This window comes from Hemicordylus capensis, chromosome 1 (genome assembly GCF_027244095.1).
Source record: "Hemicordylus capensis ecotype Gifberg chromosome 1, rHemCap1.1.pri, whole genome shotgun sequence".
Lineage (NCBI taxonomy): Eukaryota > Metazoa > Chordata > Lepidosauria > Squamata > Cordylidae > Hemicordylus > Hemicordylus capensis.
In genome coordinates, this window is record NC_069657.1 from 76900313 (window position 1) to 76917964 (window position 17652).

Here is a 17652-nt window from a genome sequence, read left to right on the forward strand (position 1 = left end):
CTGCAGTGCTGAACCTCGTTCAGACCTCGTCCTTCAGTGCCAAACCTGTGCATGAATCTTGGTTCATGCTCATCCCTAGCTTCCTTAAACAGTCCAAGTTTTAATAATATGGCGAAAAGAGCATAAAGATGTGATAAGGTGGAATTTATTGAAGGGAATTCCAAAGAGTTGATGAAAGTGCCGAGAATACTCTGCCATGAGTACCCAACCAATGTCAACTCCAAAAATAGGGCCTGCTCCAGATTTTGTGGGGCCTCAGTGCACTTCCTTCTGTAGCACTGATAGTACCTGTGGTATCAGTTTCCACCACCACCTGCTCACTTGCCCAGAGTGGTAGTGAGAAGCAGCAGGAGGAGTTGTGGGTGGATGCTTCTGGGGTATTGGAGCCATAACAGCTTCTTCAGGATGCCTATCTTCAATTGTGCCCTATCCAAAAAGAAGGGAACACAGGAGCAGAACTTTGATCTACAACCTCAAACGATAGGGAGAAATATGTGGGAGAAGATTGTCCTTCAGGTGTGCAGAACCCAGTCTCTAGCTATGTCTCATTCTCACCCAGGGTCACTACCTGGGCTGGGCAATCAAGGGATAGGATACGGAAATGGCATGGGTGGGTCAAATGATCCTGGCAATGGCTATCTCCCTAGCAATGTTGGTCCCTGCCACAGTGCTGGGCACAAATAGACCCATGCGCGAAGGTTGGAGCAACTACTAAATACAAATAATTATGATAGAAACCAGAGTAGATGCACAGAGGCTTATGAAAAGAGGGACACCCTCAAAGTAAGAAAATGGCACCCCTATGGTGGTAGAAATATAACTCTGCTCACTCTGCCTGGTTGCAGAGAGCTTCTGCTTCACTTTTGGTTTCATCTTTCCACACCTCAAAATGGCAGCTGCCACCTGGGTGCTTTGATATGCTGGCCAGCTGGGATGAGGCAACACTGAGCTTTTGAAGGCTTCCTAGGAGCCTTCGTCCTGGTAGGATGACCCCTGCCTGGGAAGAACGAGCCTCCAAAAAGTCCTCAGTCTGAAAAGGGCCCATAAGAAAGAAGGATCGAGAAAGACAAGCCCCCCACCCTCAAGGAAATGGTGTGAATTTTTTAGGTTTTGTTTGTTTGTTTTTAAATAGGAGGAAAGGAGATGGAGAGAAGAGGATGCAGACTATCTCTCACCAAAGAGGAAAGGTGAGGATCAGAAAGGAAGGCTGGAAACCAGAGAAGGGGCTTGTATGAATCCCTCTAGCATGAAGCAAGACAGGAACAGAACTGGGAGGGGTCTACTCCTGCTGCCTACTGTGCAAGAAGGCTGGACTATCTGAATCTTCAATCTGGAGCAAGTTGAGGAACACAACCCATAGTTAAGGAGGACTCCTACATTGTGAGAGAAATATAATTGAAAAATTCCTGCTCTTGAATAGTACTCACAAATCTGCTTCAAGCTGCCTAGTAGAAGGGTCAGTCCTGCTAGGACCTGCTTATACTCAAAAGCACAAGAATAGCACAAACATTTTAACTTAGAGCCACAGCATACCATCAACACCACCCCCAGCAGTTGGGAGGGAGGACTGAAGATCTCCCCCTTTTTATATAAGCAGAAATGTTTTTCCAGAGACACAAGGGGATCTCTGGACCCAAGTTTTTATTTTAACATCCCAAGTATTATTTGCCAGGTAAAATTAGTTGCCCAGATAAAATGTAAAAAGCAAATGTTTTAAGCATTCCTACTACTGCTTTCAGTTGAAATCCTACTTACTCACTCACCAAAACCCAAAATCTTAAAATTTTATCCACATGTGAATGCATATTTTCTACACTCATGAATTCTTGCACACAAAAATAAGAATGTTTCACCTGCTGCAAAATAAAGCACTTTTAGTTTCTAACTTTGCAAGATTACTGAAACAAAAGGCTCCTCCAACATCACACTGATTACAAAGCACTATATTGTGCTTTTAAAGAACCTTCACACACACACACACACACACACACCCCTCTCCCTCCAAAATGCACCCTGGTGGGGAATAGACAAAACCCTGCACTGCTGTATACACCCTTTAACACAAAGAAGAGGATCCTATTCAAAGACTCATCCAATTACACAAAACGTGGCCTTTAAATACTTGCCAAGTGTACACATGTAAGGATGCTGCTGAACCAGCACCACGTTGACAGAGCAGTATTGTGTACAAATCAAGGCTTCTGACAGTTCTAGGGAAACCAGCACTTTCTGCAACCTCTTCTGAAAAGTAACGAGTGCACAGTAATTAAACATCCAGCCAGAACATTTTCTGCCTACAACCACCAGCAAATTCTAATTTCACCTGCAACAAAGAACACTAGTACAATAAAGAGCCTTTCTTTCTGTACATATGCTTTCTGTATGTTTGTGCATCCAAGCAAAGTATTCATGTTTAGAAGAGCAATCTGATGAATCTCATTTCTTGGAATACTCACATGTTTTCTTGGTAACTTTCTATTAACCACCATTAAAAGAATAATAGACCTTCTATATTTAAACAAGAATTACCATGGCAAGCTGTCTCATTAGTTCAAAATCATAATGGCCAGATAGTTAATTAAGCCATTTCAAAACAAGCCATGTTTAAGATGCCTTCCTGTATGTACGCTCCATTTAGACAAATGTACACTCCATTTAGACAAAGTTCAATTCCATTCTCAGTTCCAGAAAAGTAGCAGTTTTTCTAGATGTATAAAATATAACCTACCTCACAGGGTTGTTGTGAGTATAAAAATAAGCATGTACAGGTGAAACTCGGAAAATTAGAATATCGTGCAAAAGTCCATTAATTTCAGTAATGCAAATTAAAAGGTGAAACTGCTATATGAGACAGATGCATTACATGCAAAGCGAGATAAGTCAAGCCTTAATTTGTTATAATTGTGATGATCATGGCGTACAGCTCATGAAAACCCCAAATCCACAATCTCAGAAAATTAGAATATTACATGGAACCAAAAAGACAAGGATTGAAGAATAGAACAATATTGAACCTCTAAAAAGTATACAGTGTACTGTGCTTGATTGGCCAGCAAACTCGCCTGACCTGACCCCATAGAGAATCTATGGGGCATTGCCAAGAGAAGGATGAGAGACATGAGACCAAACAATGCAGAACTGCTGAAGGCCGCTAATGAAGCATCCTGGTCTTCCATAATACCTCATCAGTGCCACAGGCTGATAGCATCCAAGCCACGCCACATTGAGGCAGTAATTGCTGCAAAAGGGGCCCAAACCAAGTACTGAATACATATGCATGCTTATACTTTTCAGAGGTCCGATATTGTTCTATTCTTCAATCCTTGTCTTCTTGGTTCCATGTAATATTCTAATTTTCTGAGATTGTGGATTTGGGGTTTTCATGAGCTGTACACCATGATCATCACAATTATAACAAATTAAGGCTTGACCTCTTGCTTTGCATGCAATGCCTCTGTCTCATATATCAGTTTCACCTTTTAATTTGCATTACTGAAATTAATGGACTTTTGCACGATATTCTAATTTTCCGAGTTTCACCTGTACACTGCTCTGAGCTCCTCAGAGGAAGAGCAGGATGATAGATAGATAGATAGATAGATAGATAGATAGATAGATAGATAGATAATAACATACACAATAGTGTCATTTTTCAGAGCTGTAATGGTTTACATACATGTAAAATTCTCCAAGCTGCCATTGCCAATAATAAATGTACATGATGTTGAATTTCTACCTCCTCCTTTGAAAACTTTAAATTTCAAATTGAATCTTTTAAAAGAGTCCAGCTCTGAAGGAAAGAAGCAGTCCACTAGAGTGAATGGGCTTAGGACTACCCTTTCCTTAACTTGAACTACGAGAGAACCTCGAATTCTGGGGACTCTACATCAGTGGAGTCACATATTTGCGATTGGGTAATTAATACCTGACCTCAGAATATGCGGCGGTGGGGGTGGTGGTGTCAGGAAAGAGGGGTCAATTACACATATCCATGTGTCAGGGAGGGCCATAAATGACCTCAGAGGTCATTTCCAACTGCCATTGTGTGTTTGGGAGCCTCAAAATGGCTCCATTAATTTTTTTTAACCCCACAATTTTCATTGGGGGAATTCAGGGGCAAAGCTCAATTCAAGGGGGGCAGTGAATAATGGTATGCAGCTTCCCCCCACAATGCAATTTGCCCCCTGAAATTTGGCCAATTTTGGATTATTTTCCCCAATGACCAAGAACCTAACCCCCCCCCCCATCCCATAGCCCCAATGACTTGAAATTTGTGGTTTCCATATCCGCAGTTGTAGTGGGGAATGGAATCCCCACAAATAACGAGGTTCTCCTGTATTTCCATCTTACCCCTAAAACAAAGCTATTCAGAAAATGAATAATGGAACAGTATTTTAGATTCAGTGGCAAAGTATAGTGTCTACATGCCAAATATGTACAAGTACATATCTTTGGGCATTTAACATACTTTCATAAAGAAATCAAGAGGATGAGGAATAAATTCACAAGTGTAAATATTTGTGGCCTCTACTCTGACAATCATTCAGTATTTGTTTCTGATACTCAGTCTTCTAAAAAATGTTTAAAGTCTGTTACCCAGAATAATGAACCCAGTGTTTACTACTAAGGGTATTTCTGCATGCTCTGCATCATCTCACACATAAGTATACCATGGAAATTCTGAGGGGTAGGTGGTACCCAGTTCATGTTCTACCGTCAACTATGATCTCCCAGCTTGGTTGTAATCTGTTAGTGGTAGACAAAGCAAGAAAAAGCTTGAGAATTAAGCCAGATTGAATGCCTTGAGGCACGCCAACTATTATGAAACGTAATTACACTGGTGGATGGTAATCTACTCCTAAAAACAATTACCCAAGAGTCCTAGCCAAAGGAAAGTTGCGGAGCAAATAAGCCTCTTAAAATACTGAGGAGGAATAGAGAAAGAGAAACGGTAAAATCGCAGGACTGGGGCTGAGCTTTACAAATACTGGATTACCTTTGGTTTGGGAAAGAGTCAGGAAGGAAACATTCACATTTTTGACGGCTTTACTTGCTAGATTTTGTTATTGTAGTTTAATTTTGTTGTGACTTTTTCTCCCAGCTTTTCCCTTCAAATAACTCAGCACAATGTACTTCCCACTTTATCCCCACAACCACCTTCAGAGATAGGCTTAGACTAAGAGACAGTGACTGACCCAAGATATTCTATGGTACAAGCAGGGTCTTCCAAGTCCTAGCCCAGCATGGTGACCATTACACCAAATTTTAAACTGAGAGAGCGAGCTCATCTCATCTAGAGAGCTCAGCAGCTGTGGCCACATCAGCTGCCTGACTGTGAAATACAAGTTCAGACACTGCAAGATACATGTTAAAACTTAAATGTTATTTTACAAATATTTTTAAACATACAAGAGCAATGTAGGGACTAGAATCTGTCTACAAAATGATCCAAAGTGTTGCCAGCAAGTCACAAAGAATAAATCGATACAAATAAAACCTGTTGTGTTCCATTTTTCTTCCAAGGATCTTGAAGTAGCATACATGGGTTTAGCCCATCTTGTCCTCACAACCACTCTGACAGGTTTAGCCTGAGCCACAGTGATTTGCACAAGGCTGTTCAATGAGTTTCACAGGTGAGCAGGATCTTTAAGTCAGGCCCCTTTAAGTTCAAGTCCACTATACTATGCTGTCTCCCAGCTGCCTAGCCCTTCTGTCTCTTCCCATCACCCAGAAACCAGATTAGGGTGGCCATCCCAACCATAACATTTCCAATTGCCTGGTCACCAATGGTGACTGACAAAAGTTGGCTACTGAAACAACATAGTGGGAATTCAGGAATGTTGCTGATGCCTTCAAGAAAAAAAGGAAGAACAAATTAGGCTTTATTATGGAAACAGAAAGCATAAGAAGCGGCCATGCAGCACCTCCTGCTCAGCTATTTTGTGCACAGTGCTCATCCCCACCCTCTTGGCTAGACCGAGTAGAAGGCAGCTAAAAATGGCCCTAGCCTGGTTAAGATACTCCCACTATCCCGGAGATTTTCCAAAATGCCCAGCTCCCCAGTCACATTATGGCATGCTGAGCAGTGTCCTGCAGTGTCATGAAAGATTACTAGAGCTAGTAAGCGGGCACTTGTGTGAGAGGAGTGGCCTCATTTGATAAACAAAAGCCATTACCAGACGTCATGATGTACCGTAAAATGCCCACAAACACTTCTTGTCTGGTACTGCCAAATCTTGCCTGTACCATCTCAGAAGCCCCAATAGCTTCCATTATGGAAATAGCACCCAGGCACCCTGGGCTGTTAACCAGGACAAGAGAAATGGCTAGCCAACAGCCACAACAAATGATTGACAAAATGGTCAATTTGACTCAGGACAATCAAGACAAGACACATTTGTTCACCCAGGCTTTTAATTAGATACTGTTCTAATAGTTCAACGGCTTTTAATAGTTTTATCTTTTTTAGTTTTAATTTTTAAATGTTATAATGTTTTAATCTTTTTACTTCTTGTTTTTATTGTTTTGTTGTAAACCACCCAGAGACTTGCGTTTTGGGCAGTATACAAATATGTTATTAATTAAATAATGCAAAATGAACATTCCAGTTCATTATCTGCATCCTCCTGAAATCTTCTCTCTGACCTGCACCATTTTAGCTTCATCTCTGAATCATATATGGCACACCCAGACATGTTTTTCCATTTTACAACTTTGTAAACACAGCTTATCTCCCATGGATGTGTGTATGCTTTGCTTTTTCTCCACACCCAGTCCAAATATGAACATAAATTTATGCTATATAAGGATACTGATGTTTTTCTTAGCTGAGCTGTGCTGAGATTAACGTGAATAAGCCGCCACATTAATAAAACGCAGTCCATTGAAATGGCCTGCAACAGAGGACATTCAAATCACTTTATTAGGTCAACAACCAGCTTAATAGAGAATATCATATTTAAGACAAAATTATCTTACATAAATATTCAAAAGATAAAATTACTAATATTGTCTCCGTCGTAATTGACATATGTATTTCATCTTCGTAATGAATCCCGCCGCCCATTGAGATCATCAGGAGAGGTCCGTCTGCATTTGCCACCGGCTTGTCTGGTGGTTACTCAGGGATGGGCCTTCTCCGTTGCTGCTCCGAGGCTTTGGAATGTGCTCCCTAGTGCAATAAGAGCCTCCCCATCTCTGATATCCTTTAAAAAGTCCTTAAAGATGCATTTCTTCACCCAGGCTTTCAACTGATATTGTTTTGATTGTTTTGAATGTTATTTTTAGAATATTGTTTTAAAAATTTTAAATTGTGTTTTACATTTCTTGCTTTTAAATTTTTTGTTTTGTTTTCTTTTTGTTTTTAATTAATGTTTTACTTTTTAATCTTGTTGTAAACCGCCCAGAGACGTAAGTTTTGGGTGGTGTAAAAATATGATAATAAATAAATAAATAAATAAATAATAAGATCAGGTGAAAATGGCCACGGCCTGGTTAAGATTCTCCCACGTTCCTGGAGATTTTCCAAAACGCCCAGCTACCCATTCATCCTTGGTATTTAACCACCATTTGATGTCACTCTTCAGCCAATGCCTTTCAGGCAACTTACTGGGGTTCCTTGAGGCAAGCAACTATTGCTGAGCAGCTGAAACTTGCTCAGCCCTAAATGGAGTCACAATGCTGGGTGGGCAGGAGGCATCCGGCTAGGGAGAGTTTTCTTCAGAATTGTCTGCCTTACTCATTAATTATGATCAGTAATGGAAAATATTCACATCTGTTCCCAGCCTGCATTTTACATTTATATTGAACAAACAAACAATTTGATTTAGATTCAGATTCAAAATCCTCACAAGCAAATTGCCTGCAGCACATGTGTAGGTGTATGCTTGTTCCTCTGCATCAACAGCTTTAATCAGCCTTCCACACTATTTTTGATTGCAGTTCATTATATAAAATCATGTAACAGTTCTGTAAAAATCTAGTTTAACTATTTCTAGAAAGAAATCTACAAATCTACTATCCCACAGAAATAGTTACTAACTGTCTTAGCCAAACATACTTCAGTTGGTTATTTGTGGCCTAAAGAAAAAGATCTGGATCTGTAAAGCTTCCTTATCTGGTCAACTGGACAAAATTCTGGCTCGGCATAGTTGAGATGTTATCTACAAGCCTATACTATGGGAAAATTTGAAGACACCTGTAAGTTTCCCCCCATTATTTTTTAGTAACAGCCAAAGGACAGCAGGATCAAAAGATCTCCAAGAAAAGGAAGGCTACAAAAACGAAAAAATGAAGAGCAGGAAAAAGAGGTACTGCTTCAGTGTGTTATATCTACCTTCAACTTCTGCACTGCCAGGAATTACCTTTAAAGACTGTTTGGAAGCCTCAACTGGTACAGAATACCTCCACCAGAATACTGGGGGAGGGGGGGGGAGTTGGCTGGAACATTATATCTATTTTCTTTTCAGCTTATTCATCAATATGCTTAGGGGCCCAATTTAAAAGAGCTGGCTTTAGCCTTTAGAGTCCTAAACAGCCTGGAACCTGACAACTTTAAAGATCCCTTGTTCCCTTTTAAACCTGCCTGGCCCTTGAGACTGGCAGTGGAAGCCCTGTTCTCTGTTTTGCAACCAAGGGAAATTCTGTTAGTGTGTACCAAGGAAAAGGTCTTTTCAGTAGCAATGTTATGCCTATAGAACTCTCTCCCTAACGATGCCCAGCATGGAGATTACAGATCTATCTATGTCAATTAGCTTTTAGCCCTTTGCAAAATTAACCTTACCTTGGTCTTATTTATTTTGGGTAGTTACATACCACTTCAAGACAAACCTCTCAAAGTGGTTTACATAAAAGCTCTAAAATAAGCATCAATAACCTGTACGACAAGCAGCAAAAAAGTAGTTCTAGCAGATTTAGTTGATTAAGGATAGAGCTGTTCATGTGAAATACTAAAAGCAATGAAAGAAACTTTAACCAATAAGTTTAGAACTGCTTCTGTCAGCTCTTTCCAGTGCAATGAGGGTCCCATAACAAGTTGCACACTAAAACACACACAAAAAAACCAATCTTGCAAGGAAATTGCCATGACATCGATTATGCAATGCCTTAGTGCTTTTAGTGGTAAATATAGAACTGCAGATACACACAAAACCTATTTGGTTCATTTGAAAGCTCCAAATTGCTCCACATGTGGAAAGCTTGCTCTTTATTTCAGAATCTAGATACTGCAAGCAAGTAAATTACACCAACTTTGTAATAATTTATGTTTTCCTGATAAAACATGTTTTACACAAAAATAAATTATATGTTTAATCTGTAGTGACTAGCTATAATAAATGCAGTACCAAACATGGGAAGATCTCACTCAGAGCTGTTTCAAATTGTCACAGATAACTTTTAATTAAAGTGGCAATGAAAGACAGCACTAATCTGCATAGGCATTTACATGTAGAATGGGAAATCATTCAACTGAGTGGATTGTGAAAAGCACAGGGTAAGCAATCCTGGTCATCTAGCTGAGTGAACAGCATCAGCTGACTTGACCATTTATTGTTTCACAGCAAATATTTCAAGGTGTTAAATACCCTTGTATAGGTAGCAGCCTAGCATTTTATTGCACCAGCAATAAAAGCAATAAGCAAAGGCAATAGTGGGGGTTCCTTGTTCTCAAGCCTTACAAGTCAGGGACCTCCCCCCCTCCGCCCCATGAGCAGTCTTCCCTCTAATTTCTTTTCATCTATGCACAGAATAAGTTTTGTTCTGGGCAGCAGTATCAAGGCAGTGTGTGTGCACATGCATTCAGAGTGGGGCTTTCCTAATTAAACCTGAGCCAGATCTAGATTTAACTGAGCAGATATCACAAAAAACTTGTGTGTATGTGCACACCTTAGAGGAAACACTGGTCCTAAGCTATATCCACAGCTGTACTAGGAAAACTGGCTTTCATAGAAATCTATCTGAAATCAGGAACTCCATTCAGTATATGAGTGACAAGTGATAATTTGTCATAGTCTTCATATTGCCACTTAGTGAGCTGTATGTTCTTTATCTATATGATCTTCTCATCATGGCAGCATTGCTGAAAAAGGTCCAAAAAGAGGGTCTAGACCTCTGTGTTCAAGTCAAATTCTTGATCAACTAGGAAAATGACCAGCTGCCTCTCATTCAAATATACTTCACTTGGAAATATTTTAGATTGACTATTTCACAAAATGATCATGTTTACTGAGAGGGGTCACAGGCTACTCTCACTAATTAACAAAGTCAGGAGGACAAGGAGTATTATAGCTATAATTTATGGAAGCTATATAATTGCCTATCAGTGATAGTCTCCATGTTAAAGGACTAGAGTCTGATTAATTTGTTTGGACACTGAAGTCCAAGAAGATGAGTCTTGCTTCCCATTTTAGGGAATCAAAAAGGCTATAGAACAGACACCAATACTCTGCTGAGAAACTGGATTCTATTCCCCAGTCTGAGACTGTAATAACTTCCACTAGCTGTCACTTTGATAGATGCCCTGGAAGGGATATCACAAAACACTTGCTTGGTACCACAACAGACTCTGTAACATAGCCTCTGGAAATGATGTCCTGAACCAATCTCTCTCTGAAGAGTCTTTTCTATCCCAAAGCAAATCTAGTAATCTGGCTTTTCATTGGGCCCTGAGGAACAGTGTGTGCGCGAGTGCGTTGGGCTACTTCTTGTTAGTTGAAGAGGTTATCAGGAATATGATTGCCTTGTTCTTCCTTTACGGCCCCTGCTCTACTTAGGCTTGGTCTTCGCCTGGCTGCAATGCCATCAACTAGTTCAATGAAAGCAATGGTGGCTGTGATGTTTGCCAAGTGAATGGAAGGATAACTTCAGAGGGCCCAAGAGGAGGGCCAGCTTCTTTTCTGCTGACTTGGTCAGCAGAACAAGTTGTCTAAAGGTTTCCCAAAGTGCCTTTCACCTGAATAAGGAACACCAATGAGCTGTACTCTAGACAAGAGGTACAGTACTCCAGGCTATGAGCCAGAAGAGATTCCAGACCAACACACCTGAACAAGCAAGAACAAACAATCTAGCCCAGTGTGTCACTGCTATATAGGCAGCAGTCAAGGAGAGTTTGCTGGTAATTAGGCTGACTTTTGTTACACTGAAGCTATTTCCATCTAAACAGGAAAAATCAGCTCTGGCAAAATAAAAACTTGCTTCAAAAGCCTTAAGAGCAGTGGCAGCAGAATCAACATTTCAGAACATTCACCAAAATATAGTCTGTTGGATCTTTAGGTTGCACATCACCAGCCATAAGGAGCATACTGCTATTTGACAGAGCTGCTGCAGCTGCCACATCTACTTTGAGAGAAGAAAGGACGCTCATGCTGTAAAGGAATAGAGTTTTAGAGTGGACTTAATGGTCCTGAAAGCTTTATCTGGTTCCTTCCCTTCACTTTTAAGGTTTGGTGTGTGTGTGTGTGTGTGTGTGTGTGTGTGTGTGTGTGTGTGTGTGTATCAGTCTACTTTTGGAAGTGTAAGAAAAGGTTTGAGCTAAAACAGGCGATGAGCTCAGAGTTTCAATAACCTTAGCCTTCATGCTATCAAGCATGGACTGAGGGAATAACTTACTCTGGAATTCATTATCTCACAGGCCATATGATACAGAGAGTTCAGTTTAGGCTGAGAAAGCTGAAGGGTCTTAACAACAATCTCCTGACCTATCCTCCATCTCATCCAAGAAGCATCACCACAAGTGAGATCTATGCCATTTGGACCAAGAACATTTGGTATCTGAAGGCCAAATGTGTAATCAGTCTGAGTAGGGATGGAGGACACACCCTGCTTTGACCATATCTGATCCTTCACACATGAATTCTAAAACTATGCAGAGTATCTAAGAGGAGGCTTCAAACCTTATAGAGTTGAGGATGCTGTCACTGTCTGTTCTAAATCAGTTAGAAAGGTCATTCTCTCTGTCGCTATCCTTCTTGAGCTGAGCCTTTGGTACAATGGCAAGAAGTAGCAGGCTAAAGGGGTTGTAGCTCAGGGGTAGAGCATCTGCTTTGCTTTACATGCAGAAAATCCCAGGTTAGATCCCCGGCATCTCCAGGTAGGGCTGGGAAAGACTTCTGCCTGAAACCTTGGAGAGTTGCTGCCTGTCAGTGTAGACAATACTGAGCTAAACGGATCAATGGTCTGGCTTGGTATAAGGCAGCCCACCCAGGAAACTCTGGGTTCTCAGTTTTTGGTGGTGGTGGTGGTGGTGGTTATTAAGCAAATCACCAAAAATCAAGGCTAGGCACAAAACTGGGTACTTGCTGCCTGGTCAGCCACCTTCCATTGAAGCAGAAGGTGGCTGAGAGACTTCAGCAAAAGCCCAAGCAGCTCCTGGATGAGATTTCTCATGCTTCACGTTACCCAGAATCTAACAGTAGTTCTTATCTTGACTGACTACTTATTAACAAAATATCAATTGCCCATTTACTTTGTACACTTAACGGAAAGCAGTGGCCAATCCCGGCTCCCTGGTATGTGTGCATGTATAATATACACCTATTTTTAGCCTACTTCCCAGTAGGCTTGTGAGATCATCCGGAATTCTGTGTATGTCCTGGTCCATGTGTGTGTGTGTGTGTCGCTCCCACCCACCCACTCGCCGCCCATCAACTTCGCAATACCTGGGGTAATATGAACCAAATCAGGTACAGCTGTAGGGCTACCGCAATGGTAATTTATGATGATGTCATCCACCCCAATTTAAGATGGTGGATATGTAAATGTTTGAGGTGCAAGAGGGCTAACTTGTGGACCGCTTAACCTATTTGAACCAAATCTGGTTCAGTTGTAATGACTGATACACAGGGACACCTCAACGGCGTGGTTTGTGATGATGTCATTCACTCCAGTTCAAGATGACAGACACGTGAACATTTGAGGCACAATTGGGCTAACTTGTGAACCATCTAACCCAGGCCTGCTCAACTTTGGCCCTCCTGCAGATGTTGGCCTACAACTCCCATAATCCCTGGCTATTGGCTGCTATGGCTGGGGATTATGGGAGTTGTAGTCCAAAAACAGCTGGGGGGGCCTAAGTTGAGCAGGCCTGATCTAACCAATTTGAACCAAACTGGCTACAGGTGTAGGAACACATAGGGACAGTTCAAGGGTGTAGTTTGTAATGATATCATCCACCCCAATTCAATATGGCGGACACATGAATGCTTGAGGTGCAATTGGGAACTGATCTGGATCAAATTTGGTACAGTTGTAGTGACACATGGGGACACCTCAAACTCATAGTTTCTGGTGATATCATTGACTACAATTCAAGATGGCATAAGTGTGCTAACATGAGCTGCCTATCCAATTCGGAACAAATTTAATCCATTTGTAGGGATAATGAAAGTAAAAGTAGGCAGATTCGTTCTTACTACAACAACCTGTTTTATATGACTGCCTCCAATCCTGAGCTGACAGTACAGCCCATACATTCTGACACAGGAGATAACAGACAAAATCCTACCCTTGTACAACTTTATAAAGTACCCCCACTCTCCCTCTCCTGCCCCCCCCACACCCTTATAAAAAGTATGTCAGCTTATATGAGTTGTTTAAAGTGCATCTACTGCTCCGGAACCAAGTTTCTTTAGGCAATATTATTATCATCATCACCATCAAGTATGTATGTATGTATTACTTTTCAATTAAGTCCTCAAAGCAGTTCACATAGCAAAAGAAAACAGAAGTTAGGCTGTGAGCCCTTTTGGAACTAACAAAAGACATAAAGGAGACATAAAGTCAGTGATAGCAGCATAGCCTAACAAATGCTAAGATCCTTCACTGCGTCAAAAGGAAAATGGTGCAGTCACTTCCAATGACCCTTTGCACTTTCAGTAAAACACTCAGGAACTTCAGTGAAACAAGCCTTTCTATTGATGTTCAATATTCTGAACCAGAATGCAAATCAAATACAATCCTGATCAGTGTTCCCTCTAAGGCGTGCACATGTGCACATGCTCACAAGTTTTTTGATGTCCACTCAGTTAATTTTAGATCCCACTCAGGTTGAATCAAGAAGGCCTCATTCCGAATGCACATGCACAACACATTGCCTTGATACTGCCGCCCAGAACAAAACTCATTCCGCACACAGATGAAAAAATTAGAGAGAACACTGATCCCAATACAGTTCCAAATGTAGCTGTAAACACGTAGGCTTTTAACTGCTTACTTGTAAGTCCTGCCTAAACTAGGAGAAGCAACTCTGGAACACGTATATAGGAAGCAGGAGGATAAAGAAGGTAGCTCAAAGATTAGGAAGGCAAGGTGACTGCCTTCTTCTGAAACAACAGACCTCTTATCTATTCTAAACACTCTAGATGATCTTACAAGTCACTTAAGTCCCTTCTTCAAAATCAGTTGCCTAAATCCTACCCACTGGCCACCCAATGGCACAGCAAGGAAGTATCTTGCCTAGAGAGCAAGAGATTGCTGGTTAGAATCCCCACTGGTAGGGATGTGCACGTAACTGGTTCAAAGGCTCTTTATGGGCCTCTGAACCGGCTCGAAGAACCGGTGGTTCGGCCAGTGGGTGTCTAGCTTTAAGTGGGGGGGAGGGTGCACTTACCCCTCTCACTGCTTTCCCCCCATTTACTTGCAAGCCCATCGAGATGGCAGCATATCTTCCTGCTGCCCCCGTTGTCCAGATATGTCCAGAAGTCTCCAATGTGCCTGCAAGCACCAGCATGTTCACAGGCGTGAGCAGGAGCATTGGAAACTTCCGGTCATATCCGGGCAACAGGGTGGCAGGGAGGTACGCTGCCGCCATGATGGGCTTGCAAGTAAATGGACTCCAGTGGGGGGAAAGCAGCATGATGGGTAAGTGCACTCTCCCCCCACTCTTAAGGCAGCACCCCTGCCACCTTCGAGCCTCTCCACCGTGGTCCCGTGCAGATCCCTACCCACTACTATGTTCCCCAGACTATGGGAAACACCTATATCAGGCAGTAGCGATATGGGAAGATGCTGAAAGGCATCATCTCATATACTGCATGGAGATGGCAATAGTAAAACCCCTCCTGTATTCTACCAAAGAAAACCTCATGGCTCTGTGGTCACCAGGAGTCGACATAGACTCAACGGCACAACTTTACTTTAAATTCTACCCACAATTTTAGATGCATAAAAAACAGAAGCACTCTGAAGTGGAATAAAGAAGGAGTCTCAGGTGGCCTTAAAAGAAGAAGAAGAAGAGGTAGAGCCTGAAGGCAGAGAGAGTAACTTCTTCAAACTGATGGTGTACATTAAATACCTTCATTCTGCTATCTTTACAATGAAGGGAAATAAGGGTACTTCCTAGTTAGTAAGAGTTAAAGGAGATTCCACCCAACACCTGCTGTGACAGTTAGTTTAATAGCAGTCCTTTGCTAGCTTTGACAATTACACCCACATTCCCCTGTGAGGGATTAATTGTTTGCTAAAAATAAAAAGCAGATTTACATTTCAAGTGAACTGCCTGAGCAGTGTGCTGTTTGACAGAAGGTGAAATTAATCAACTTTGTAGTTGATGAGCACAGATTTTACTTCAGATGTCCAGATTTAAATTGACCCAAATAAAAATACATAAATAAGTATAGTAATAAAGGAATGTTCTACAGCCCAGAACAAAGCATTAAAATTCAAAATACATTATGAGTTGACCTGAATGATTTCACCTATGCAGAGTGGGACCTAGCAAATAACAGAGACTGTGAAAGAAAGAAACACCGACTACAGTTTCATGGCATCTAGACAAATTCATGGACTTTAGCTTCAGCATCCATACACTGAAATATATAACCTGGCTGGGGGGCAGGGGAGATGCAGTACTCTTACAAAATGTTTAGGAATAATCCATTCTTTTCTTTTCTTTTCTTTTTAAGGTCAAATGCAGGGGGAGGAGTCTAAAGAAAATAAACTCCATATTGGAGGGAGGGCACATGTACATGAACACACAAACAGAAACCAACTCCCCAATGGATGCCAAGACATCACTTGCCAAGAGCTGATAACAATTTCAGTGGCCAGCTGATATTCAGTCAATATCTAGGTACTCTTGCATATCCCAATACCAGACTTTTAAAGGTGAATTTTAAAAAAATGCTGCCAGATTTCCAGAGTAGTGCTTACAACAGTGGAGTCATTGGACAACATCCAAACTACCTTAACCACAACTAAGTTACATTGAAATTAATGTTCGTCATGACTAACTTGTCTCATTGATTTCAATGATGCTTTGTCACAGCCAACTTGTCTGAATGATGAGCATTATTTACAGACTTTGCCAAATACCAGGCACTGGGCACTGGGCAACTAACCAAACATCCCCTATTGCTTTCAAGTTAAAAGAAAGCATTAAGAGATGCATGACAAGCATGCAGGTAACTATGTACACAATTCCCTCCCTTACTTCCCAGCTTCACAATTCACTGTGGCACCTAGATTTTAAGTGATTCTAGGAACATCACTCCAACATTTCCAACTTATGAATATGATGGAGAGAGCAGGATGAAGTGGCAGAGTCTGTGGAAGAGAACTGGCCCATTGTCTCAGTATATTAGACCACTAGTATACAATTCCTAGCACCCTATACAGAGTCTCTTGTTCATCAAAATGAATGCATTACAATGTAAGGCATACAAAACACATACTGGGAAATTGAACCAGGGGCCATCAGAACAAAATTTACTCTGGTGTAAGCCCTAGAAGAATCAGCAGAACAAAACCTAAATGAATGAATGTCACCAAGGCTGCTACTGAGCAGTAAACTGAAAAGAATGTGCAACAGGAATATAGTCTTATTCTCTGCTGCATAGGTAAGAGGGAACACTTTACATTATCCATAAATGTGAACTTTAATGGCACATTTCTCTCTCTCTTGATTCATACAAAAACCAAACTCTTTGAATTATAAGTTCTCTTTCATTGCTTAAGGCAGGACAAAATGCACATACACACAACTCCAATTTCAGAGACCATTATGAATATGCCAAGGAGATGATCATTCATCAAGGGCAACCCTCAAATGAAAGATGAAGGCATCTTAGTTGAGGATGAAACATTTATTTATTTGGGTTTAGATCCCTTAGAAACCTATTAAGTATTTATACCTCAAGGTTGAAATTTATGTAAACAAAACCACAAGCCGCATTAGCATCACATTAATTTCTCTTGGCACTGAGGAATCTGCCAATTTGTTTGGCAAGTATAAAATGTCACTAAGATTATAATTCAAAAAGTGAACTTGCAGTGATACCAGGTAACCAAACAGTGTGCTGAAACTGTACTGCAACGTGTGTGTGTTTTAATCCAAAACATAAATCAACAGTTTTAAAGCTAGTTCTCCTGGGACCTTGAAATAACCATATTGCTGTTACTTTTTAAATTGTTTCTTCTAACAGAAGGACAAAAGCAAGCAGCACACATAACTTAAAACAGGCAGAGACATTTAACATTAATGAAACAAAGGCTATGCACATATCAGGTGACTTAATACTCTATTTACTATACAGCTCACTCAAAGTATTAAAAGCCAGGACAAACAGTTTGGGAGTGACTTAATTCCCATTCCAAGGAATTACATAATTAATCAAAATGTGTTGGTATGTGATAACAGTTCTATACAATTAATATGTG

General features: G+C 41.0%; 1 protein-coding gene across 8 annotated transcripts in view; it reads right to left on the reverse strand.

The window, feature by feature from the left end:
• Nucleotides 1-17652, reverse strand: part of SIPA1L1 (signal induced proliferation associated 1 like 1) — a 320297-nt gene that overhangs the window by 125148 nt on the left and 177497 nt on the right. The gene's annotated exons all lie outside the window — the stretch shown is intronic.